The following is a 26,990-nucleotide window of genomic DNA, read 5'->3' on the forward strand; positions in this document are numbered from 1 at the left end:
GGACAATTGAGAATGAGTATTTGGGGATTTCTCACCTGAAGCATTAGCCTGTTTATTTTACTCTAACTGGGCTGCGTATTTCCAACACTTCCAATCTGGTAATACTTAACCACTCTCTAGAAATTTAGGTGTAGTGGCAGTACCAGAGCTCCATTGTGAAAGCAAAAGTGTGTGGCTTGCATTCTTTCACGATGAAACTCCTCGTGGCACCAGAGTGACCAGTTTTTGGGCAGCACGGTAGCATTCTGGTTAGCACAATTGCTTCACAGCTCCAGGGTCCCAGGTTCGATTCCCGGCTTGGGTCACTGTCTGTGCGGAGTCTGCACGTTCTCTCCGTGTGCGTGGGTTTCCTCCGGGTGCTCTGGTTTCCTCCCACAGTCCAAAGTTGTGCAGGTTAGGTGGATTGGCCATGCTAAATTGTCCTTAGTGTCCAAAATTGCCCTTAGTGTTGGGTGGAGTTACTAGGTCATGGGGATAGGGTGGAGGTGTGGGTTTGGGTAGGGTGCTCTTTCCAAGAGCCGGTGCAGACTCAGGCTGAATGGTCTCCTTCTGCACTGTAAATTCTATAATTCTATGAATGTTTAAGGGGTTAAAAGTGCAACTTTCATTATTGCTGCCTAATCTCTAGTAGTAAATACCTATCAATAATCACTTGGTTACAGGCAGTGGAATACAATTCTTTTCGAACAATAATTCCTGAGCTCAGCTGCAGATCTCTAGTGCCATAAAGCTTAAAAATTGAATTACCTTTTGTTGGAGTAATGTAGCAAACATCATTGTCGCTCCTGTATTGAGCAGGTAGCAAGATCTATTGTAGTGACTTCCGGTTGCGGCTATGCGGAGCTAAGCCGCACGATTCGGCAGCTCCCGCTATCACGGACCTTCGGGCTCTTTAGAGGAGCCCCAACGGGAATTTTTTTTCACGACGATCCGTGGGGAAGGGCAGAGCAAGGTCCCCCTTCACCTTTTATGGACCAGACCAGAAGTGAAACGACCAACAAAACGGCATTGGAGCAGCGGGAGAAGAGAGGGAAAAAAAACAAAATGGCGGCGGCCAGGGACAAAGCGGAATGTGGGCCGGAGCTGCAGGAGTTCATCAAGCGCTGCTTCGAGGAGCTGAGGAAGGAGATGCTGGCGCCTATGTTGTCGGCGATTGAAGGAAAAGGGATGACCCAGAAGGCCCACGAGGTAAAGATCCAGGAGGTGCAGAAAAGAGTCAGTGAGAATGAGGACGAGATCTTAGGCCTGGCGGTGAGAGTGGAGGAGCATGAGGCGCTGCACAAGAGGTGGGCGGGAAGATTCAAAGACCTGGAGAACAGGTCGAGGAGAAAGAACTTGCGGATCCTGGGTCTCCCTGAAGGAGTGGAGGGAGTCGATGCCGGGGCATATGCGAGCACGATGCTCGAGGCGATGATGGGCGCGGAGGCCCCTTCGAGGCCTCTTGAGCTGGATGGGGCACACCGGGTGCTGGCGAGGAGGCCCAAGGCAAACGAGCCGCCAAGGGCGATTGTGGTGAGTTTTCACCGTTTCACGGACAGAGAGAGGGTCTTGAAATGGGCCAAGAAGGAGCGGAGCAGCAGATGGGACAATGCGGAGATCCGAATATACCCGGACTGGAGCACGGAGGTCGCAAAGAGGAGAGCGGGTTTCAACCGGGCCAAGGCGGTGTTGCACCGGAAAGGAGTTAGATTTGGAATGCTGCAGCCAGCGCAATTGTGGGTCACATACAAAGATCAGCACCATTATTCTGAAACGCCTGAAGAGGCGTGGACCTTTATTCAAACCGAAAAGTTGGACTCAAACTGAGGGTTTGTGAGGGTTGGGGGGGATGTTCGATGTTTGATGGTTGTTGTATATAGGGTGTTAAGCACGTGCAGGAAATGTTACATAGGCTGGGGGAGAGAGGGGGATTGCGATGGGGGAAAAGAGGCAAGGAGCTGCGCCAGAGGGGGCGGGTAGGCTTAGGAAAGCGCGGCGTTTTTTCCCGCGCTAGGGAAGAAAGGCGAGAGGGGATTGGAGGAACGCACATTGATTGGGAGATTCCCACACGGGGAAGTCAATGGGATGGCAGGGGAAGCCAGGGTCAGCAGGTGTCAGCTGACTTACAGGAGTGATATGGGGGGAGCAAAAAAGCTAGACACGGATCTAGCGGGGGGAGGGAAGGGGGTGGGGGGTGGGGGGAGAAAAGGGTTGCTGCTGCACTGGCCGAAGGGGAATGGGACATAGAAGAGGTGGTCAGGGAGGGGGTCTCCCGGCTGGGAGACCGGAGGGTGAGGGTGGCGCAGACACGGGACTGGCCTAGAAAAGGAGATGGCTAGTCGGGGGGGGGGGGGGACGACGACAATCCGGCTGATAACGTGGAATGTGAGGGGCCTGAACGGGCCGATAAAGAGAGCCTGAGTGTTCGCGCACTTAAAGGGACTGAAGGCAGACGTGGTCATGCTCCAAGAGACACATTTGAAGGTGGCGGATCAGGTCAGGTTAAGAAAGGGGTGGGTAGGACAGGTATTCCATTCGGGGCTAGACGCAAAGATTAGAGGGGTGGCAATATTGGTGGGGAAGCGGGTGTCGTTTGAGGCCAAGAATATCATAGTGGACAACGGAGGGCGATATGTGATGGTGAGTGGTAAGTTGCAGGGGACGTTGGTGGTATTGGTAAATGTATACGCCCCGAACTGAGGATGATGCCGGATTCATGAAGCACATGTTGGGGCGCATTCCGGACCTGGAGGTAGGAGGCCTGATAATAGGCGGGGATTTCAATACGGTGTTGGACCCAGCACTGGACCGCTCCAGATCGAGGACTGGAAAGAGGCCGGCGGCGGCCAAGGTGCTTAGGGGGTTTATGGATCAGATGGGGGGAGTGGACCCGTGGAGGTTTGCCAAGCCGCAGGCCAGGGAATTTTCTTTTTACTCCCACGTCCACAAAGCCTACTCCCGGATAGATTTTTTTGTTCTGGGCAGGGCGCTGATCCCGAAAGTGCAGGGAACGGAGTATTCGGCCATAGCCGGCTCGGATCACGCCCCGCACTGGGTAGAACTGGAGTTGGGAGAGGAGAGGGACCAACGCCCGCTGTGGCGGTTGGATGTGGGACTGCTGGCAGATGAGGTGGTGTGTGGGAAGGTGAGGGGGTGCATCGAAAGATACCTGGAGGTCAACGACAACGGGGAGGTGCGGGTGGGGGTGGTATGGGAGGCGCTGAAGGCGGTGATCAGGGGAGAACTAATCTCCATTAGGGCCCATAGGGAGAAGATAGAGGGCATGGAAAGGGAGAGGTTAGTGGGGGAGACTTTAAGAGTGGACAGGAGATACGCAGAGGCCCCTGAGGAAGGATTACATGGGGAAAGGCGACGTCTCCAGACGGAGTTTGATCTGTTGACTACAGGGAAGGCAGAGGCACAGTGGAGGAAGGCGCAGGGGGCGACCTACGAGTATGGGGAGAAGGCGAGTCGGATGCTGGCACACCACCTCCGTAAGAGGATGGCAGCGAGGGAAATAGGGGGAGTCAAGGATGGAAGGGGAGCCACAGTGCGGAGTGCGACGAAAATAAATGAGGCATTCAAGGACTTCTATGAGGAGCTGTACAGATCCCAGCCCCCAGCGGGGGAAGAGGGGATGAGACGATTCTTAGACCAATTGAGATTCCTGAGGGTGGAGGAGCAAGAGGTGGCTGGTTTGGGGGCACCAATTGGGTTGGAGGAGCTGAGCAAGGGTTTGGGGAGTATGCAGGCAGGGTAGGCCCCGGGACCGGATAGGTTCCCGGTGGAGTTCTACAGGAAGTACGTAGACCTGTTGGCCCCGCTTCTAGTGAGGACCTTTAATGAGGCAAGGGAGGAAGGGACCCTGCCCCCGACAATGTCGGAGGCGACGATTTCTCTGATCCTAAAGCGGGACAAGGACCCACTGCAATGTGGATCGTACAGGCCGATCTCGCTCCTCAACGTGGATGCTAAGTTGCTGGCAAAAGTGCTGGCTACGAGAATTGAGGACTGTGTCCCGGGGGTGATCCACGAGGACCAGACGGGATTTGTAAAGGGCAGGCAACTAAACACCAATGTGCGGCGGCTCTTAAACGTGATAATGATGCCATCGGTGGAGGGAGAGGCGGAGATAGTGGCAGCGATGGACGCGGAGAAGGCCTTTGACCGAGTAGAGTGGGAGTACCTCTGGGAAGTCCTGTGTAGGTTTGGGTTCGGGGGAGGGTTTATTAGTTGGGTTAAGCTCCTTTACAAAGCCCCGGTGGCGAGTGTGGTGACGAATCGGCGGAGGTCGGAGTATTTTCGGCTGTACAGTGGGACGAGGCAGGGGTGCCCCCTGTCCCCCCTGTTGTTTGCATTGGCGATTGAACCCTTGGCCATATCACTGAGGGAGTCTAGGAAATGGAGGGGGGTAGTCCGAGGGGGAGAAGAGCATCGAGTGTTGCTTTATGCGGATGACCTGTTACTATATGTGGCGGATCCAGTGGAGGGGATGGTGGAGGTCATACAGACTCTAAGGAGTTTTCGGGCTATAAGCTCAATGTAGGGAAGAGTGAGCTTTTTGTAGTACAGACAGGGGACCAAGAAAGGGGGATAGGCGAGCTACCGCTGAGGAGGGCGGAGGGGAGCTTTCGGTACCTGGGGATCCAGATAGCCAGGAGTGGGGGGCCCTACATAAACTGAATCTGACGAGGTTGGTGGAGCAAATGGAGGAGGACTTCAAAAGATGGAACATGTTACCGCTCTCGCTAGCGGGTAGAGTGCAGTCGGTCAAAATGGTGGTCCTTCCGAGGTTTCTTTTTGTGTTTCAATGCCTTCCCATCGTGATCACCAAGGCCTTTTTTAAGAGAGTAGGCAGGAGTATTATGGGGTTTGTGTGGGCGAATAAGACCCCGAGGGTAAGGAGAGGGTTTCTGGAACGCAGCAGGGACCGAGGAGGGTTGGCGCTGCCGAACCTAGGGACCTACTACTGGGCAGCAAATGTGGCGATGATCCGTAACTGGGTGATGGAGGGAGAAGGGGCGGCATGGAAGAGGTTGGAGATGGCGTCCTGTAAAGGAACGAGCTTGGGGGCGCTGGTGACGGCACCGCTGCCACTCCCGCCGTCAAAGTACACCACGAGTCCGGTGGTGGCGGCAACGCTAAAGATCTGGGGCCAGTGGAGACGGCACAGGGGTGCAATGGGAGCCTCGGTGTGGTCCCCGATCAGGGGTAACCACCGGTTTGTCCCGGGGAGGATGGACGGGGGGTTTCAGAGCTGGCATCGGACGGGGATTAGAAGAATGGGGGACCTGTTCATTGATGGGACGTTTGCGAGCCTAGGGGCACTAGAGGAGAAGTTTGAGATACCCCCGGGAAATGCTTTTAGATACATGCAGGTGAGGGTGTTTGTGAGGCGGCAGGTGAGGGAATTCCCGTTGCTCCCGGAACAAGAAATTCAAGACAGGGTGATCTCGGGTGTAGGGGTCGGGGAGGGCAAGGTGTCGGCAATATACCAGGAGATGAAAGAGGGGGAAGCGCTGGTAGAGGAGCTGAAGCGTAAATGGGAGGAGGAGCTGGGGGAGGAGATTGAGGAGGGGTTATGGGCTAATGCCCTAGGTAGGGTTAATTCCTCCTCCTCGTGTGCCAGGCTCAACCTGATACAATTTAAGGTGGTTCACAGAGCGCACTTGACGGGGGCGAGGTTGAGTAGGTTTTTTGGGGTAGAGGACAGATGTGGAAGGTGCTCAGGGAGTCCGGCGAACCATGTCCATATGTTTTGGTCATGCCCGGCACTGGAGGGGTTCTGGAGGGGAGTTGCGGGAACAGTATCTAAGGTGGTGAAAGTCCGGGTCAAGCCAAGCTGGGGGCTAGCACTATTTGGAGCAGTGGACGAGCCGGGAGTGCAGGAGGCGAAAGAGGCCGGCATTCTGGCCTTTGCGTCCCTAGTAGCCCGGCGAAGGATCTTACTAATGTGGAAGGAGGCGAAGCCCCCCCAGCGTGGAGGCCTGGATAAATGACATGGCTGGGTTCATTAAGCTGGAGAGTATAAAGTTTGCCTTGAGAGGGTCTGCGCAGGGGTTCTACAGGCGGTGGCAACCGTTCCTAGACTATCTCGCGGAGCGTTAGAGGAAGGTCGGTCAGCAGCAACCCGGGGGGGGGGGGGGGGTTTGCCTAGGGGGTGTTTGAGCAAGAGAAGACATGAAAGACTTGGGGAACTGGCATGTGCGGGAGGGAGCCAGTGTACAAGGCTATGTAACATATCGTTTTACCATGTATATATCTTGCTATGTGCGTTTTCTTTCTATTTTGTTACAGGGGGGGGGGGTTTATTGTTTGTAAGGGTGAAAAATTGTGTTAAAAAACTTTAATAAACATTTTTTTTTTTTTTAAAAAGATCTATTGTAGTGCAAGTTCCATGTATAAAACCATTGTAATGGAGCTCCTCATACTTTAACTGGCAATTCACTACAGATTGTTGAACATAAGAGCATGAGAAATGGGAGCAAGTGTAGACCATGTGGTTCATCAAGCCTGCTCCACTATTCAATATGATCATGGCTGACCTTTGGCTTCAACTCCACTTTTCCATTGCTCCCCATTTCCCTTGATTCACTGAGACACTAAAAATCTATCTCAGCCTTAAATATATTCAATGGTGGATACTCCACAATCCTCTGGGGTAGAGAATTCCAAATATTCACAATGCTCTGAGTGAAGAAATTTTTCATCTCAGTTTCAAATGATTGTGCCCTTACCCAGAAACGACGTCCCCATGTTGCAGATTCCCCAGCCAGAGGGAATGATCGCTCAATGACTACTCTGTTAAGCCCTTCAGAGTCGTGTATATTTTATGGAGCTCACCCTCTCATTCTTCAAAACTCCAGATAATATAGATCCAATTTACTCAGCCTCTCATCACAGAGAACCCTCTCATCCCAGAGACCAATTTAGTGAATCTTCACTGTACTCTCTCACAAGGTCAGTGCATCCTTCCTTAAATATGGAGGCCAAAACTGCACAGCTGTGGGCTCACCAAATCCCCTTACATTTGTACCAATACTTCTTTATCCTTGTACTCCAATTCCCTTGCAATTCAGGCTAACATGCCATTTGCCTTCCTAATTGCTCACTGTATCTGCATGCCAACTTTCTCGGGTTCTTGTATGATTACACCAAAAGCCCCCCAGCACTTATTGCGCAAGTTTCACAACTGTTCAAAAAGGATTCTGTTTTTCTATTCTTACAACCAAAGTGAATAACCTCCTACTTCTGCACATTATACCCCACCTGCTACCTCGTTGCCCACATATTCAACCCGGCAATATCTCTTTGCAGCTTTGTTGTAGCATCCTCACAGCTTGCATCACACCTAGCTTTGTATCCTCAGCCAATTAGATACATTACTTTTGGTCTCTTCATCTAAATCATTAATATAGATTGTAAAAAGCTGAGGACTCATCACTGATCCTTGCAGCACTCCACCAACTACAGCCTGCCAACTTGAAAACGCTTCCTTAATCCCTCTTTGCTTTCTGTCCGTTAACCAATCTTCTATCCATGCTAATATATTACTCCCAACTCCAAGAGCCCTGATCTTGTGTATTAACTTTTCTGTGGCATCTTATCTAAAGTTTTTTGGAAATCCAATTATCTTACATTTACTGGTTCCCCTTTAACTACCCTACTTGTTGTATCATCAAACAGCTCTAATAAATTTGTCAATCACAATTTCCTTTTTGTAAACACCATGTTAACTTGTTTTAAATACTACACTAGAGAGCTATTCTCAATTGGCTTGTAAAATACAAATGTGTGTGTTTTACTAGTTATTCACATCTTCAAAATATTAAACATTTTGATTAAGTTGATAAAGTAAACAGCCACTTGTTTAAAAAGCCTGCCAAATTTGGCTTACATTTAAAGCCATCCACACCATATTGCAGCCTCAGTAAAGCACAGTTAAGGGGTAGAAGATTCCTCATAACCAAGAAGTTGATTGCAGAACTCGTAGTCAGTTAAAAATCACTTAATTACGGCCTCAATAAAACTCTCTCAATAGGTAAAAGGACTATGGTACTTGAAGTCTAATTACAGAGTATTATTCTCCTATTCCACCTATCTTTAACACAAGATTATGTAATAATGGTATTCATAGATAATTACCTCTCCAAAACTCTTCCCCTCACAATTACTGCAAAATCAGTTAACGGATCATAGTTTTACAGTGCGGGAGAATACTTCACAAAGGCCAGACAGTAGTTCCAATTTAAGTTAAATACAAATAAAAACAATTCTTACAAAATATTGACAGGCCAATGCATTACAATTGTGAGCTTCTAGGATGCTCACAAGAACTCAGGATACTCTCACATACTAAATTATTTTCCTCTTTCCCACAAAAACTCATAGTGATTCTCATGAAGACAGTAAAGCTCGTATCAGGAATAGGTGTAAAATTACAGATACAAACCTATTGCCTGCCAACAGTTTTCAAGTATATATTGAACAGTTTTATCTACACAACACCAGATGGAGAATATATTATTCATAAAGGGCGTGTATGTACTGTGAGATGGTAGGGTAATGAAGTTGCACTTATAATATTAATAACCCTAAGCCACTTCTGTAAGGCGTAAATTGGACAGTTAGATAAAATGAATATCTGAAAAATAATGTCAATGTTCATATATATTAACTTAATGTTAAGTTATAATTTGGAAAGATCTACTGTCTCATCTTTAGATATTTTATGATGCCATTTACAATTAATGTCTTCGATTTAAAAACACATCTTCCCCAAAAAGGAATCCCAGAAGAAATATAGAACAAAGGTACATCAGGTTTGGGTAAATCAAAAATACCTAAATGTTGAGAAAACAACTGGATTATGCAATGAGTCATCACAAATGTTCATTCATCTTATGCCCAAATAGAACTCAAACTAAGCAGCTGAAGTGTTTCCTTTTTCCTAGCTATGCGAACCATCAGGCTGTCTCAATCGCACTGTAGAACAATTTTAGTCTGACACTTTCACTGTGAAACACCAAAACTGCTACATACCTACAGCACAATCTCTTAGAAAAGCTGGAAAAGAGCTAGTGAGATAAATGGAAAGAATATACTGAGACTGGCTTCAGGCATATTATTAGGACAAAGTAAGGAAGTGTTATTTGTTTTTTAGCTGCACCATAAATCTCATAAAATTATAGAAGGCTGACAAATTGATGTCCAAACCATGAAGTGTTCCATTCCACAGGGAAGCAGCACTGAGGAGCAGTAAAGGAAAAAGTATATAAAACTGCACTGAAGTAACACATACGGAATGTCATTTTTAATAAGCTGCCATTGCCTCAATGTGTCCTTCACACTTGCTATGTTCTGTGCCTCATAATGGTACAGAATATCAAACCATTATTTGATCCAAGCATGGCATCAAGAAGTCAATTTCCTCCAGCAGTTTAAATACACTGCCTGTGCTCACATGATCAAACACCTGTGAGATTGATAAAGGCAATATATTGTGAGCTCCTTTGATACAGAACCATTGAGCATTACACTCTTAATTCAGGACATTAGCAGAATCTCTCTTGAATTAACATCTTGTACTCAATTTCCAATAACCTACCACTCTTTACACCCTAAAACAGGAACACAACTCATTACATATATAACTTTCTCTTTTTGGGCAACTTCTGATACATAGGTATTGCAACAATATTTTGAAAATGTTCATGCATTCAGATACATTAAGACACACAATTAAAAATGGCAACCTTTTTGTTTAGTGTGTGTTCAATGGCTTCCAAATATTTGCTTAAATTACATCGGAGTCAAAATATTGGCTGCACAATTGACAAAATAAGCCAAAAATACAATTGTGGCACATTCTGTTATGGAACCAATCCCTTTTTTGGATAATCTTTTTTTAATAAATTAAGTACCCAATTCATTTTTGTTCCAATTAAGATTAACGTGGCCAATCCACCCACCCTGCACATCTTTGGCTTGTGGGGGTGAGAGCCACACAGGCAGTATGAGAATGTGCAAACTCCACCCTGAGTCAGGATTGAACCATTAGAATAACAACTACGTCAAATTTATCTATCTGTACCCTGTAAATCCTAGGAAGTGGAACAAATTAGATTTAATTTTGTTTTAAAGATTTAATTTAACATTGTTTAATACTTTCCAGACTTATGTCTTGACAATATCAGGGATGTGCTTCCAGCACATCAGTAAATGCCAAGTTAAATTAAAATTACAAACCATTACAAATTTACTGATTTCTGAAATGTTGTGCAAAAATATCACTGTAAAATTTACTGAAATAAGTATTCTTTGATTCATTCATCTATGACGTTCTATTCAAAAGTTTGCACTATATCAACGTTCCCAGGAGCCACTTGGGGGATGAGGAAAAGGCACATTTGGAACATTTGACTTTGGCAAAATGGAATTCATATTCAGCCTTTAGCAGGAATGTCTAACCTGGTATATTTTAATATGCAACAACTGAAGATGAAATTCTCTCTGTCGATTACCAAAATGAGCTTAATGTTTGAAAGGGAACTTACAACTGTACTATGTTTGATAAATATTTTCCAAACCGCTTTGTCATAAACAAACTGGCTATCTCAAATCAAATCTGTACAATATACCTTATTTACTTTACGTTACACAGTTTCTCGGGCCCAGCTAGCTGAACTAAGCAGCATTATCATCATGGCATTCAACAAAATGGCTGGCCTGTGGCTAAACCCAACACGAGGATCTGCTCTGCATTAAAAAAACATTTTGAAAGCTATGATCGTTAAGAGTTTTAGATTACAAACACAGGATAATGCTGATCTTACAAGTTGTTGCGTATGCAAGGGTCACATCTGTGCAATGCAGTCATATACTGATTGAGAGACACCTTGAAATCAGCTTTTAGGGTACTTCAAATTCATTTTGATGTAAATAAATCTTCTGGAGGAATTTATAAACCAGTTCAAACAACATAGTCTATATTTTGTAATAAACAGCAGTTTCACCAAAAGCAATCATTTACAGATGGAAACATGGGAACCATATACACCAACTCCAATAAATATGACTGAAGCATTTCCTTCGCCCTGCTACCCTTGCACGTCTTCTCATGGTGAATTACAAACCGTTACCCTCTACCCAATATTCTATATTAATTTCTTAACTGTTACTTAAATAAAATCATGCATAAGATAAACCAACTTTGATAAATATGAGGTTAACCCTTATCATAGCCCGCAGAAAGATATTGCTCCAAAGAACCCCTCAAGAGCCCAGTTTGAAGCCAGTCCAGTCAATGATCTCTCACCAATGCAGCGCAAAAGTTTAGTATTGGACAGGGCCACGGAAAATCTCAAACAATTCCACAAGTTGTCACAGAATTGTTATCCGCTCATTTTCCCCCAGGCATTAATTTCAAACACATTATTATAAACTAACACACGCAGGAACATTTGGAGCGCGGTAGTACATCCAGAGCTGTTGACCAATTGAGATGGGCTAGGTCCAGTTTACAATCAGCTCTGACCTGTACATGTCCATGCTCGTTCATTCAAATGAAAAGTTATCAAACGTTTTTATAACTTTATTTTATTGTACCTCAATTATAATTTTTTATTTGAAATAAAAACATTCTTTTTTTTGTATTTTGGGGAACAGTGATTAGCATTGCTGTCTCACAGTGCAAGGGACGCAGGTTCAATTCCGGCCTCGGATGACTGTCTGTGTGGAGTTTGCACTTTCTCCCAGTGTCTGCGTGGGTTTCCTCTGGGTGCTCGGGTTTCCTCCCACAGTCTAAAGATGTGCAGGTTAGGTGGATTGGCCATGCTAAATTACCCCTTGGTGTCCAAAAGGTTAGGTGGGGTTATTGAGTTCAGGGGATGGGGTCGGGGCGTGGACCTAGGCAGGGTTCTCTTTGCAAGGGTTGGTGCAGACTCGATGGGTCGAACGGCCTCCTTCTGCACTGTAGAGATCCTACTCTATTCTATTTCTTGGTGCAACTGTGAGAGGTACCACTACTAACTGGACAGCAGCCAATAGGTTTTAGACATTGCTATCGTAAAACTATGTTAGATAATAAAATGTAGACCATTTAAACAGGTTTTCTCACTAATTATTTTACCGAATACCAAATATTTAAAACATCTATGGATTGTAACACACAGACACACAAGTAGGTTAATGATAACTTGATCAATAAAATCATAGAAACATAGAAAATAGGAGCAGGATGAGGCCATTCGGCCCTTCAAGCCTCCTCGTCATTCATTATCATGGCTGATCATCCAACGCAATTGCCTCATCCTGCTTTTCCCCCATATCCTTTGATCCCCTTCGCCCTAAGTTCTATATGTAACGGCTTCTTGAAAACATACAATGTTTTGGCCTCAACTACTTCCCGGGGTAACGAATCCCACAGGCTCACCACTCTCTGGGTGAAGGAAGTTCTCCTCATCTCTGTCCTAAATGGTCTATCCCATATCCTCAGACTGTGACCCCTAGTTCTGGATGCACCCACCATTGGGAACATCCTTCCTGCATCTACCCTGTCTAGTCCTATTAAAATTTTATAGGTTTCTATGAGGCCCCCCTCATTCTTCTGAACTCCAGCGAATACAATCCTAACTGATTCACTATCTCCTCATACGTCAGTCCCGCCATCCCAGGAATCAGTCTGGTAAACCTTTGCTGCACTCCCTGTAGAGCAATAACCAGATAAGGAGGCCAAAACTGCACATAATACTCCAGGTGTGGCCTCACCAAGGCTCTGTATAATTGTAGCAAGACATCCCTGCTCCTGTACCCATGGAACGATACAGCACAGGAGATTATTTTTCCCATCTTGCCTGTGGCAAGCCTTTGGTAGAACTACCCAATTAGTCCCTTATTAAATCTGTAACATATTAACATTATAAAATTATCGTTATATAGAGCAATTCTCGAGTTCTTCCTAAATTATCTAGAGTAGTATGTTATTCTGAAGAACCCCACTGTTAGCAAATGAAGGCAAATAATCCCATAAACAATGGAAGGAAATAAATGTGACGAAACTTAAGTTCTGTATTAAAGCCAATGAAAGGGATTCTGGGCTGAGCCTAGAACAATCATAGTTTCATACACGAAAGGCACAACACTATGCATTGAAAATAAACAATCCAATTGAAGCCATTAACAAGTCACAATCATAGGCACATCATCAGGTGAAAAATACAAATTAGTAATTTGCTTCTATGTACAACATTGTGAGATCTTGAGCGGCATGGTAGCTGTGGTTAGCACTGTTGCTTCACAGCACTAGGGACCCGGGTTGTATTCCCAGCTTGGGTCACTGTCTGTGCAGAGTCTGCACATTCTCCCCGTGTCTGCGTGGGTTTCCTCCGGGTGCTCCGGTTTCCTCCCACAGTCCAAAGATGTGCGGGTTGGGTGGATTGGTCACACTGAATTTCCCCGTAGTGTGCAGCGGTTGGAGGTGTGGGCTTAGGTAGGGTGCTCTTTCAGGGGCCGGTGTAGGCTCAATGGGTCGAGTGGCCTCCTTCTGCACTGTAAATTCAATGATTCTATGAATCTTATTTGAATATGTAAACAAATTTTTTCTTGCTCTCTCTTATGCCCTGTAGCCTAGAAAGATCCAAGCTCACAACAAAATGTTCCATTAAATAATAAGTGCATGTTAAAAAAAAAAAATTCACCTTCTTCTCTATCTAGCATAAACTTTCCAAATGAGGTCAAGTTTGCTCATTTTGTGTCATTATTCATTTCTCAGCTGGGATTAGTTGGTGGATAAAGAAAGAACTTGCCCTTAACAGCACGTTTCACAAGCAGAGAACATCCTAAAGCTCTTGACAGCTGATGAAGTATGCAGTCCCTGTTTAATGCAGGAAACATGGCAGCCAATGTGCACACAAGGTCCCACGAACAGCAAGTAGATATATCCTGATAATCTAGTTTAGTAATGCCGGTTGCAAGATAGATATTACCAGACTTCAGGGAAAAACCTCCTTACTCTTTTACAAATTGTTCTATTGAATCATATACAAAATTCAAAATGTTCCTTGGTTTAATGTGTTATCCAAGATACGGCTCCTCTGACTGTACAGTACACTCAATAATCACTGAAGCGTCAGCCGAGATTAGGATGGGTTATCACACACGATCAACATGAAGCAACTTCTATGACAAGAGCAGGAATGGCCACAACTGTGATCTTCTTGAAGTTAAAAAGCATGTTGACATACATTTATGATGCTGAAGCAGAAGGTTCCGGAGCTAACCAGTGCCCATGGATCCATTTCTCACTAAGATATCAAAGCTTACTTATTCATCACAGTACTGCTGGCAAGGTTGGAATTTGTTTGTTGTCTTTGAGAAGGTGGCAGTGGCTCTTCTTCGTGCCACGACAGGGAGCGCCAGTATACTGACCCAGAGACAATGGAGGAATGGCAATATATGCCTAACGCAGGGTGGTGTGATTTGAGGGGACCTTGGAGGTGATGATTGATCCATGTACCAGCTGCCCTGGTCTTTCCCGGTGATGGAGGTTGTAGGTTTACAAGGTCTGTATATTCTATACTTGGTGCATCTGCAGGTATTGCACAGTGCGAATGGGAATGCACTGGCAAGTTCACCTCACGGGTGTCTGGCCTTTCGCTGCAGGAGGTGATGACCTATTTTGCGGCTTCATTAATTGTTTTAAGTCAGGTTGCCACCATCAATACTGCTGGGTAGGGAAGTCCTACTGGAATTAATAGTGTAGTGACTTGGACCCGGGTTAAAGGTATATGGGGAACAGGTAGGGAGATGGAGTTGAGAGCAGGAAGAGATCAGTCATGATCTGATTGAATGGCAGAGCAGGCTCGAAGGGCTGAATTGCCCACTTCTGCTCCTAATTCCTATGTTCCTATGCTGAAGAGCAGTGCCGAATTGCTACAGTCAATGCCTCAGAAGAGAAGCATTGATGGAGAAAACACGATGAGAAAACAAATGTTCATTCCTATTTCAGGTGATAAGAAGGTTAGAAAAGAGTAAAAACAAGTTAGGTGCAAGAATTAAGTAAGGAAAATACCAACAAAGAATTGATTGCCTTTGACAAATCAGTTTGGTTTCTCATCTTGGAAGGCAAATTCTTCCCAATCGATTAATAAATGGGATTTCCTTGTATTGCATCGAAAAGGCCATGGTAAAGAACGATAGCGTGCTTCATAAAATATAAAATATGCTGCAATTTGCTTTGAACCACAGGCGTCAAAGTTGAATGTCACTATTGCACATTAACTTTATGAGCAACAGACAAAAGGTAATTCCCAACACAAGCAATTCTGTTGGGAAAGTATTTGCTCTCCGGAGTCAGCAGAGGATTCTATTAGGTATTGTTTTGATTTTATTTAGTTTTCCATTTCAATCTATTTGGTTACATAAAGTGTTTTCATGTATAAACGTTATTACATAGTTTACCAAAGATAAGTTCTTTCAAAAAAAACATTTTGAAAATTCACATCAAATGCACTGAAGCCCCACACAACAGTTCTGTTGACACAGAAATATGGTATAATTCAAATAACGTTACAAGTCTCAAAGAAAACAGGAGGTTGTTTATGCTGCTCGAGAATTTTTAGAAAGGCTTTAAATGATATAAAATGTCTAAATCAAATTAGGCTCCCAATCTCACTTTTTGCTTTTAGTGATCTAGAGACTGAAATGCTGCACTGCTGAGAAACTGCCATGAAAATATAACCCATTGCATTCCTTCAAAATAAATAAGCAAGGCCACCCAAATTTTCAATTAGTGTTAGTGTATAACACAGGAAATGGCTAGCTATCCGTCAAAAGACGCCCTAGGCTGGGTCGTGGATACGGAACAGTGACAGGAAGACTTCAAGCAGGAACACAAGCTCAGCGTGAAAATGGCTCGTCTCCAATGAAAACTGGATGCTAATAGGTTAATACATATTTCCTTAAAAATACAGCATTGACACCGCAGATGTGTAATTTAATTCTGACAAAGATTACAACCAAGCTCCCATTTTTCTTTTATTGAAACACCACCCAAAGGACTACATCAACACCACTTTTTTATGAAGGGGAGGGGGTAAAGAATAGGGCACAAGTAAGCTGGCTAAATATTTGAACTGCTGACTGTGCTGATTACTGAATTTCAAACTTATTTTAAACATAAATATGGGGGAGAACACACATTGCAGCAATCCTTACTGCTTTTGGGCACTCCTGCAGGGAGTGGGGTGGGGAAAAGAGAGAGAGAGAGAGAGATAGAGACAGGGAAAATAAAAAGGAAAGGTGAAGTGTTTCTTTTGCCGAGAAATAGAATGTGGCATGCACTGGCAGAAGAGAAAAATAAATCAAAAAATAATCCAAGTGGTGGTTTCTGTCCCTGTTAATCTGTACAGAAGGGCGGAAGAATAAAGTGAGGCTCAGCATTCCCTAAAGATGGAAAAAATGGAGAACAAAATCACGCAAGATCAAGTTTTCCACATCGCCTGGTAGCATTCGCCGCACTAATAATCCAGAGACTCAGCTAATGATCTGCGGACATGGGTTTGTCGAAGTCCACTACAGCAGCTGGTAGAATTTGAACTCAGTCAATAAACCTGGAATATAAAGCTCGTCTCAGTATTGTGACCACGAAATGATCATCAGTTCAACCTAGTGTCCTTTATGGAAGTAAATCTGCCTTCCTTAACTGGTCTGACCTACACGTGACTCCAGATCCACAGCAATGTGGTTGGCTCTTACATGCCCTCTGAAATGGCTCAGCAAGCAAAGGGTAGAGCAGCAAATGCTGGCCTCTCGAACAACGGCCACATCCCATGGAAGCAAAGTATTGTACACACCCCTGTCTGCATCAATGGTGCCAAGGAGGAGTGGGTTGACAGCTTCAAATTCCCAGGTGTGCACATCACCAACAATCTGTCCTGGTCCACCCACGTAGATGTTACGACCAAGAAAGCAGAACAGCGCCAATACTTAAATTTGGTATGTCCATATCGACTCTTATCAAATTTTACAGATGCACCATAAAAAGCATCCTATCTGACAGAGTCGTGAACACTGCCCAGTCCATCACATGAACCCATCTCCCATCCATTGACTCTGTCTACACCTCCCGGTGCCTTGGGAAAGCGGGCAGCATAATCAAAGACCCCTCCCAACCCACTTATGCACTCTTCCAACTTTTTCCATTGGGCAGGAGAATCAAAGGTCTGTTAACACGCACTAACAGATTCAAAAACAGCATATTCCCCGTTGTTACCAGGCTCCCAAACAACCCTCTAATGGATTGATCTGATCTCTTCACACATCTTCTCTACTGAGTAGTACTACACTCCTGTATGCTTTACTCGATGCCTGTGTCTATGTATTTGCATTGTGTATTCATGTTTGCCCTATGTTTTTTCATGTACAGAATCATCTGTCTGGACTGTATGCAGAACAATACTTTCCACTGTACCTCGGTACACGTGACAATAAACAAATCCAATCCAAGAATAAAGAAACACAAATACGGTTTTAAAATGGTGGTGGGATGGAGGAAGTGAGGGGAAGAAACAATTTAATAAACTTGCGATATCACCAGAACATTATCTAAGCCAAATATGGAAATTAAACGTGATCACACTGGCAGGACACAAGGTATTCAATGCTGTTGATGGTTTCGCATTCTACTCATCACCGCAATCTCCTGCCCTTTTTCAAAAAAGCATAAAATGACAGAAGTATGCAGTATAAGTAACGATTACAGAAGAAAGCCAATAATTAAATGATGCAGTGATATTGCTTATGCATTTAGACAGTTAAACAAAGTTGACTGGGTTTTTTTTGCCTTTGCAGCAAAATTATCAATTTCTATCATTTGATAGTCACCTACAATAATACTGAATTATTTTTCCACTGATATAAAACATTGTGCAAGGACATCTATAAAGAACATAAACGATACATCTCCTTATTGGTATTTACCCAAATACCTCTTACAGTAAAATCAAAAATAGTACTTCAGTCCTCCAAATGGCTAATAATTATTGCTGATACAAATTATTGTAGGACTTTGCAAGACGCTCCCAGTTATGTAACGAACAACCAACATCAGTCAACATCAAAGCATCTGCTACAAATGTAGTTCAGAATATGCCATGGTTCAAAGTAAGGCCACTATTACACCACAATTGTGAATTTTCGGAAGGAAATCCTTAACAATGCTTCGCAGCCCTTTCAACTACAAATGCATCCACAAAGGTTTAAAGCTCAACTATCACGAAAATGTATAGCGCAAGTTTAATAGGACCAAGTTTATGAGAATGACAAAATGGAGACAATATTAGCTGAGATGTTCTCTCCCATTTCATTTACACCCAAGACATTTAACAATGTAACAGTCCCCTTCACTTGGGATTGTGGCATGTAAACTCTAACTCCTTCAGAAATCAAATTGGTGAGCATGCAGGAATGTTCCAGTGGGACAAATAAGCAAGGACATCAGCCATCGCCCCTCACCAAAATTGAAATGGTTATTTTGGCAAAGTATCTCAAAACAGCTCCTCACTTGTGACAGCTTTACCAGAGAACAGGCAGCCTCAAAAACCTTCACCTTCCCTTGTGAAGAGCAGCAGCAAAGATCAGACTCTATTCTGCATAACTGGAAATTGAGCTTATCATCTTTTCAATTTATCCTTTAGTTTCAGCTTGACTTAATAATTATACTCTCGCCTCAGAAGGTTTGAAGCCCCACTGCAGAGACAAACACATTGCACTGGATTCTAGGCTGATATTTAACTTGAGGAATGTTGCATTCTTTTTTGGATGTCATAAACTATCCCATGACACTGTTCAAAAGAGGAACAAAATTCTCCCAGTGTCGCAACTAACATTCACCTTTCAATCAAAATCACCAAAACAAATTCACTGGTCATTTATCTCAACTGTTTTTTTTGATCTTCCTGCTGTTTTCAATTCCCTCAATGTCCTCAATCCACCCAGCAATCTTTAACCGTTCTACAACCCTTTGAGAAATCTGTAACTTTCCAATTCTGAACTTTAGAGCAACTGCAATATGAATTGCTTCGCCATCAGCAGTCATGCCTGAAGTTGCCTATGGCCTATGCTCTGGAATTCCCACCCTAAATCCCTATGCCCGTCATCCCCTCCTTTTTCCTTTACAACATTCCTTAAAATCTGCTTATTTGGCCAAGCTTTGGATTTATCTATGACTCAAATTCCTGAAATTAATGGGGAAGCTGACAGTGGGTTCCCATTGCTGCGAGGCTAATGATGGAATGGTTTAAACCTTCCTGCAATTTGTGGAAATTCACAATTTGTAGCATTTTCTTCCTCACCACATATTTTACGTGCACCAATAATTGAGACGGTCTGAAACGTTGTTACTTTATCATTAATTTTGGTCCTAAATGTAGTCAAATTTCTTTAAAAGAAGTTTAGGCATAAATTTTATTTCATTATATTTTACTTTTACATAATAATTTAGATGAATTAAGACAGCAGCATTTAACTCTTGACAATCTGAACTAAAATATGTCAAGAAAAAAATTGCACTAAAATTTGATTTGAGATATTGTATAATATATATTGTACATAGTGGTGGTATATGGAATCAATAGAGAAAAGAAGCTTGCATAGGGTGTGCATAGCCTGTTCACTTGGTTGTGTCATAATACAGTATTTACTATTCTAAATTACAGGGCAGTGGTAAATGTCATCCTGTAATTGCAGGCTCTAGCCACTAAGTGGCTCTTCAAAAAACGTTTCTGCAGTCTCCCTCAATCGCTTTATTCTAAAGAGATCAACTGCAATTTGTTAGATAAAATATAAGCTTTTTTTTTAAAAATAGCTGTTTTACTTTTTTAAATCACATTTAACAAGACTGGAATAAGAGCAGTCCAATGTTGTCATAAATGAATGACAAAAGATAAATGAAGGAAACAAATGCAAACATCAAAACTAAAGATAATAATTAAGGTGAAAGAAGCTCGTGCAACTCTTCCCCCCCCCCCCCCCCCCAACAAAAGACTTGGTCTGTCAACTCAAGTCCCCAGGTTGATACAGATAACTTGTGAGATGCATTATTCCTGTTGCATGGGAGGAAGAGCTTGTAGCTGGATTATTGTATAGTTTTTTTCATTACAATTCCTCTGCAACTCCACATCCGCTATTCTGTTTTAAATTACAAACTCCAAGTCAGATTGTACCTTGCTAAATGCATGCCCTTAGTCATCAGACATCCAAGTGTGCACCCTAGTGCGCGTGGGTAGACATACCATGCAACTCCATAACATGTTCCAAGAGGTGCTTAGGATTGAAGCCAACTCATGATTCCTCTGATACACACCATCATCTTTGCAGCTGCCTGCTTTGAACAAATGGAACAAGAACGACAAAGATGAGCACCGCTCTATTAAGCTCAAATTTGGGTTTTTATATAGCACTGCAAGTCACCACATTGCACTTGTGGAGACAGGTGCAAGAATTTGCCTTAAACATTTCTACTTAGAAAAAGGATAAGAAAAGACCACCCAGTCCCTCAACATAGTTAGCTTGCAGTCAAATGTGACAATGGCATCATCTCCATAATCATTTATTTGCCATCTCGAAGTCTATCAAGTTGTTGGAGCATGTTGAGTGCCTTTTCTGATAATAATGGACCACTAACCGACCAGCTGGTGAAAAATTATTCTGCAACCTTGACACTTTTACTCTTTCTGCTAAAGCTTGAAGGATTCCTGTGTTCTTCTCCATATGTAAAAAAGTATTGCCTTCAACTCCCTTTCTCTTTGCATGCCAACTTGTAGTTCAAAGTCACAGAAATGATTCAATGAAAAATGTGCTTTATTCAACCATAAAATGTTAATAAGAAATATCTTGCTTGCACTAATTTCATCTCACTCAGATTTTAGATGTTGCAAAACAGTGGAACACTTTTTCAAACATGTGGGAAACAATCTAAAAAAAGACAGATTATCATATCCAAATTATTCCAATACCCTAAAATAGTCCAATCTGAGAATATTTTGTAAAGTTGAGTTTACATTTCAAACAGCCTTACAGAAAGTAAGACCAATAATACCTTTGCAGTATCCCTGAGGCCATGTACACCATGCTGCCTCAACTTTATCATACCTTCCCCCATGTCCAAACAGCACCCCAACTCAATTCATTTTTTTTCTCTCGCAGGAAAACTCCCAACCACATGAACATGCAATGCAAATATACAGAATTGCATAAGATCCTCAATGTTAGCATCTGCTATTACAACCTCTAATGCAAGCCATAGTATGCCATACTACAAGAATGTAAACTTTTCATAACAGGAATCTAATTTAAAAACAGCCCTTTGGCTAGAATGCTGTACTGTAGGTTGGTAGAAAGGGCTTATGGTAGTGATTTCCCACACAGTGAGCATCCGATTTCGACCACCCTTTCACAAATAAATACCAAGCATATACAAAGCACTTCCCCACAAGGAGAAGGAAAAATTAGAAGCTGGGAATAACACTCTCATGCAACTCCAACATACAAAAGTGAAAATGTCAGGAACGGGTCTCCTGTTCAATCCCGGACGGAACACACATACAAAACAGGGAGAAAACAAAATAACTAAAAGAAAACGAAATACAAGTGGCTAAGCCAAGGAAGGTTCAAAGAGTTGTATTTCTAATCCTTCCTCTTTTAGCCACTATTTCCCAAGATCTGAACGAAGCAATTTTACTGAATACAAGAGACAGCTTAAAGGAATAAACTGTTATCCCCACTAATTTCTGGAATACTATTGCTTCCACAAATGGGATGTGATGTAATGAGGTAGAAACTGATGACTTTAGCAGCTTTCAGGGCTTCCTAAAGAATTTCACAGTTAATTAATAATTTTGGGAGTATACTCAGTTATAATGTAGATAAATATGACTGATAATTTGCACACAGCAAAAGTCCACAAGAAAAACAAAATAAGTTATCAATGTGATTTTGGTAGTGCTGGTTGAGGTGTAATTGTAGGCCAGGATACTGGGTGCACAGTCCCACTCCTCTGCTTTGAATAAATCAAGAGGACCATCACCACTCTCCTGACCAGCAGATTTTTCATAAATCATAATCAGAGTATGGATAACATTTACATTTATTACGAGTCTGTCATGGTCTTGGGGAAGGTTGTGGTGGGTTGGTGCTGGGTACTTAAGCTGCCACAGTTCACAGAGTAAAGGTGCTTCCAATGATATCAGATAAAGAGTTCTTGGATTTTAGTACAATGGCAATGAAGAAACAACGACAAATAATAAATAAAATGTTGTGTAGTTTGGGAGGAGCTTTGAGGTGAAGACTTGCCCATACTTATGCTGCCTTTAATGCTCTCAATGGTGGAGGTTGTAGGTTTTGGAGATGCTGCAAGTTACTTCAATCAATGCCTCAAGAGAGAACCATTGGGAGAGGAAATAAAATGTACTTTCAAACTGATACAGATACTAATACAGTTAACACAACAATAGGAACTGATCGTATGTAATATTGTGAAATCAGCACTTAGGCTCCATTATGACTTATAATTGTTTGTTTATTGTCACGTGTACCAAGGTACAGTGAAAAGTAATTTTCTGCGAGCAGCTCGACAGATCATTAAGTACATGAAAAGAAAGGAAAATAAAAGAAAATACATAATAGGGCAACACAAGGTACACAATGTAACTACATAAACACCGGCATCGGTGATGAAGCAACTAGATTGCTTGACCAAGGGTTCTACCCTGAGGAATTTGTGCATCAGAATCTGAAATAATGAGCCTCCAACAACCACATCATTTTCTATTGTCCCTGTTAAGACTGCAGCCACTACCGACGTTTCCAGTGATAGCACCCTCCTCATTGTTGGAGGGAGTGTTTCGGTGATGGGGTCAGAGGGAGGGTCATCTCGGCGATTTATGGGAGGATTTTGGAGGAGGATGTGGTGTCGCTGGAGGGGGTTAAGGCCAAGTGGGAGGAGGATCTGGGGGTGGCGCTGGAGGAAGGGTTGTAGAGTGGGGAATTATGGAGGATGAATGGATTGGATTTGTTTATTGTCACATGTACCAAGGTACAGTGAAAAGTATTGTTCTGCGTACAGTTCAGGCAGATCATTCCGTACATGAAAAGAAATACACAGGGCAAACATAAAATACACAATGTAAATACATAGACACAGGCATCGGGTGAAGCATGCAGGAGTGTAGTACTACTCGGTAGAGAGGATGTGTGAAGAGATCAGATCAGTCCATAAGAGGGTCCTTTAGGAGTCTGTTAACTGTGGGGCAGAAGCTGTTTTTGAATCGGTTAGTGCGTGCTCTCAGACTTTTGTATCTTTGGCCCGATGGAAGAAATTGGAAGAGTGAATAAGCCGGGTGGGAAGGGTCTTCGATTATGCTGCCCACTTTCCTCAGGCAGCGGGAGGTGTAGACAAAGTCAATGGATGGGAGGCTGGTTTGTGCTTCGTGTGATGGTCTGGGCGGTGTTCACGACTCTCTGTAGTACGGTTTTGGGCTGAGCAGTTGCCATACCAGGCTGTGATGCAGCCAGACATGTTGGACCTGCATATTAAATTGTTGAGGTTTGTGTACAAGGCCACCTAAATTTCTCTCCATACCAATGTTTATCAATCTTATATTACTTTTCGATCCTTCCTCCCAAAGTGAATGATTTCACACTTCTCCATCTGCCACCTTCTTGCCCAATCATTTAATCTGTCAGTCAATCTGTCTATATCTGTTGCCGCCCCTTCGCGTCCTCCACACACCTGTCTTTCCACCCTGGTTTTGTAATGTCAACAAACATGGATTGGATTTGTTTGTTGTCACGTGTACCGAGGTTCAGTGAAATGTATTTTTCTGCAAGCAGCTCAACAGATCATTAAGTACATGAAAAGAAAAGGAAATAAAAGAAAATACATAATAGGGCAATACAAGGTATACAATGTAACTACATAAGCACCGGCATTGGATGAAGCATACAGGGGTGTAGTGCTAATGAGGTCAGTCCATAAGATGGTCGTTTAGGAGTCTGGTAACAGCGGGGAAGAAGTTGTTTTTGAGTCTGTTCGTGCATGTTCTCAGACTTCTGTATCTCCTGCCTGATGGAAGAAGTTGGTAGAGTGAGTAAGCCGGGTGGAAGGGGTCTTTGATTATGCTGCCCGCTTTCCCCAGGCAGCGGGAGGTGTAAATGGAGTCAATGGATGGGAGACAGGTCCGTGTGATGGACTGGGCTGTGTTCACGGCTCTCTGAAGTTTATTGGGCCGAGCAGTTGCCATACCAGGCTGTGATGCAGCCAGATAGGATGCTTTCTAAGGTGCATCTGTAAAAGTTGATAACAGTTAATGTGGACATGCCGAATTTCCTTAGTTTCCTGAGGAAGTATCTTGGTGGTCGTGTCGACTTGGGTGGACTAGGACAGATTTTTGGTAATGTGCACACCTAGGAATTTGAAGCGGTTAACCATCTCCACCTCAGCCCCAGTGATGAAGACAGCGGTGTGTATGATACTTTGCTTCCTGAGGTCAATGACCAGCTCTTTATTATTGTTGACATTGAGGGAGATTGTTGGCTTTACAGCACTCCACTAGGTTCTCTATCTCCCTCCTGTATTCTGACTTAACGTTGTTTGAGATCCGACCCACTACAACCGTGTCGCCAGCAAACTTGTAAATGGATTGGAGCCAAATTTTGGCACGCAGTCGTATGTGTATAGGGAGTTCAGTAGGGGGCTAAGTACACAGCCTTGCAGGGCCCCGGTATTGAGGACTATTGTGGAGGAGGTGTTGTTGTTTATCCTTACTGAATGTGGTCTATGGGTGAGAAAGTCGCGGGTCCAGTTGCAGAGTGAGGAGCCAAGTCCTAGGTTTGACCCCATCTGCCAGTTGTAGATCGCTTAGCTCTATCTCTGTCTGCGTCTTTCAACAGTTAGCTGTTAGGTAGCCCCGTACAGCAGCCCTATGGCTTTGCATTTTCAGGTGCACCTGGTGTAGCTCCCTGCATGCTTGTCCATGCATCTCATTGAATTAAGATTGTATATTGAAATCTGCCATCCAGAGTACATCTTTTTTTTAAATATAAATTTAGAGTACCTAAATCATTTTTTTTCCAATCAAGGGGCAATTTAGTGTGGCCAATCCACCTATCCTGCACATCTTTGGGTTGTGTGGGCGAAACCCATGCAAACACAGGGAGAATGTGCAAACTCCACAGTTACAGTGACCCAGAGCCAGGATCGAACCTGGGACCTCACCGCTGTAAGGCAGCAATGCAGAGTACATTTTATGCTCATGCTACTCAGTGTTTTCACGAAGTGGTGTGAAACATGGAGATTCATCATCAGCAGGAGGACAGTAGGTAGTAATCAGTGAAAGCTTCCTTGCACATATTTGATCTGAAGCCACAAACTTAATGTGATCCAAAGTCAATGTTGAAGATACACCCAATGTCTATCCATCATCCTCCCCCACCACTACACTCCACCAAACTCTCTTTGACAGATCAGACTTTCTGCTGCGACAGGATACACCGAAAGATGCTAGCTGATAGATATGAAGCTGTAAATAGGGACGGCACAGTTACACAGTGGCTATGAAATGAAATGAAATGGAAATTGTTTATTGTCACAAGTAGGCTTTAAATGAAGTTACTGCGAAAAGCCCCTAGTAGCCACATTCCGGCATGTGTTCGGGGAAGCTGGAACGGGAATTGAACCGTGCTGCTGGCCTGCACTGGTCTGCTTTAAAAGCCAGCTATTTAGCCCTGTGCTAAACCAGCCCCAGATCTCACTGCTTCCTCACAGCATCAGGGACCCTGGTTCAATTCCGGCCTTGGGTGACTGTCTGTGTGGAGTTTGCACTTTCTCCCTGTGGCTGCGTGGTTTCCATCGGGTGCTCCGGTTTCCTACACGGTCAAAAGAGGTGCAGGTTAGGTGGATTGGCCGTGATAAAAAATGACCCTTAGTGTCAAGGGATGTGCAGTTTAGGTGGGGTTATGGGATAGAGCAAGGGAGTAGGCCTAGGTAGGGTGCTCTTTCAGAGGGTCGATGCAAACTCGATGGGCCAAATGGCCTCCTTCTGCAGGGATTCTCTGGTAAGTCTATGGCAGGCTACAGCTTGACTTATCTGTGGAATAGCTTTGCATTAGTTCCCAGATGTCAACAAGGAGAACTTTGCAGGGCTAACTGAGCTAAGTGTGCATTTGACCAAAAATAAAAACAGATTATGCTGGAAATGCTCAACACCTCTGGCAGTATCTGTGGAGAGAGAAACTCTCCAGGTCGGTGAGCTATTGTCAAACACCTTAATGATAGCATCTGTGAAGAATGAAACAAAAGTTGTCAAATCCATTGAGCATTTCCTCTTTTTATTGGAGACATCCAGTATCTGCAATCTTTTGCTTTTGCATTAGTGCATTTGACCTGTCCATTCCTAGGTTGCAGCCAGGCAAGCTGTGCAGATATTTTTTTTTCCTTTCTAGCACTCTTGCTAGATAAAGTCAAAGGGAAATTCATGTTGGGCTGGAGTGACATATAGAGGTCAAACCCGACAACGATGCAGATTTCCTTTCGTAAAAGATCAATTTCAATTTCTCAAACTGCGATCATGAGATCTGAGCTCATGCCCTGGATGTCAACTCCGACACCACAGCACTGCACTGAAGCATCAGCCTGGACTACATGCTGAAGCTTGTGCCCACAATCTTCTAGCTCCGGGGCTAAAAGCACACTACTAAGCCGAGTCCAATCCCTCACTCACTCAACTTCATCAGAGAGACAGGCATCAATAATAAATAATGCCAAATTATAAAGGATGCATGATTCTCCCAGCAGAGAGTATTGTCAAATCATGTAAAAATGCTATGCCGTGGCAGGGTAGCGTACCCTTACTGTGAAGCTTTTGAATGATTAGCATTCAACATTCCTACATCTCTCAGTATAATTTTTAGGTAGTGAAAACACTTTCAAAAGAATCCCACATTCAAAACTTAAA

The 26,990-nt window shown here is 43.6% G+C and overlaps 1 protein-coding gene across 3 annotated transcripts in view; it reads right to left on the reverse strand.

Moving 5' to 3' along the window:
* Positions 1-26,990, reverse strand: part of exoc2 (exocyst complex component 2) — a 323,421-nt gene that overhangs the window by 281,105 nt on the left and 15,326 nt on the right. Inside the window, exon 1 of one of the 3 annotated variants that reach the window (XM_072509915.1) lies at positions 20,271-20,362. The exons of the other annotated variants lie outside the window; for them this stretch is intronic. The gene's annotated coding sequence lies outside the window, so the exon portion shown is untranslated. Of the gene's footprint in view, positions 1-20,270; positions 20,363-26,990 lie in introns of those variants that run through there. 3 annotated transcript variants of the gene reach the window in all.

This window comes from Scyliorhinus torazame, chromosome 6 (genome assembly GCF_047496885.1).
Source record: "Scyliorhinus torazame isolate Kashiwa2021f chromosome 6, sScyTor2.1, whole genome shotgun sequence".
In the NCBI taxonomy this organism is placed as follows: Eukaryota; Metazoa; Chordata; class Chondrichthyes; order Carcharhiniformes; family Scyliorhinidae; genus Scyliorhinus; species Scyliorhinus torazame.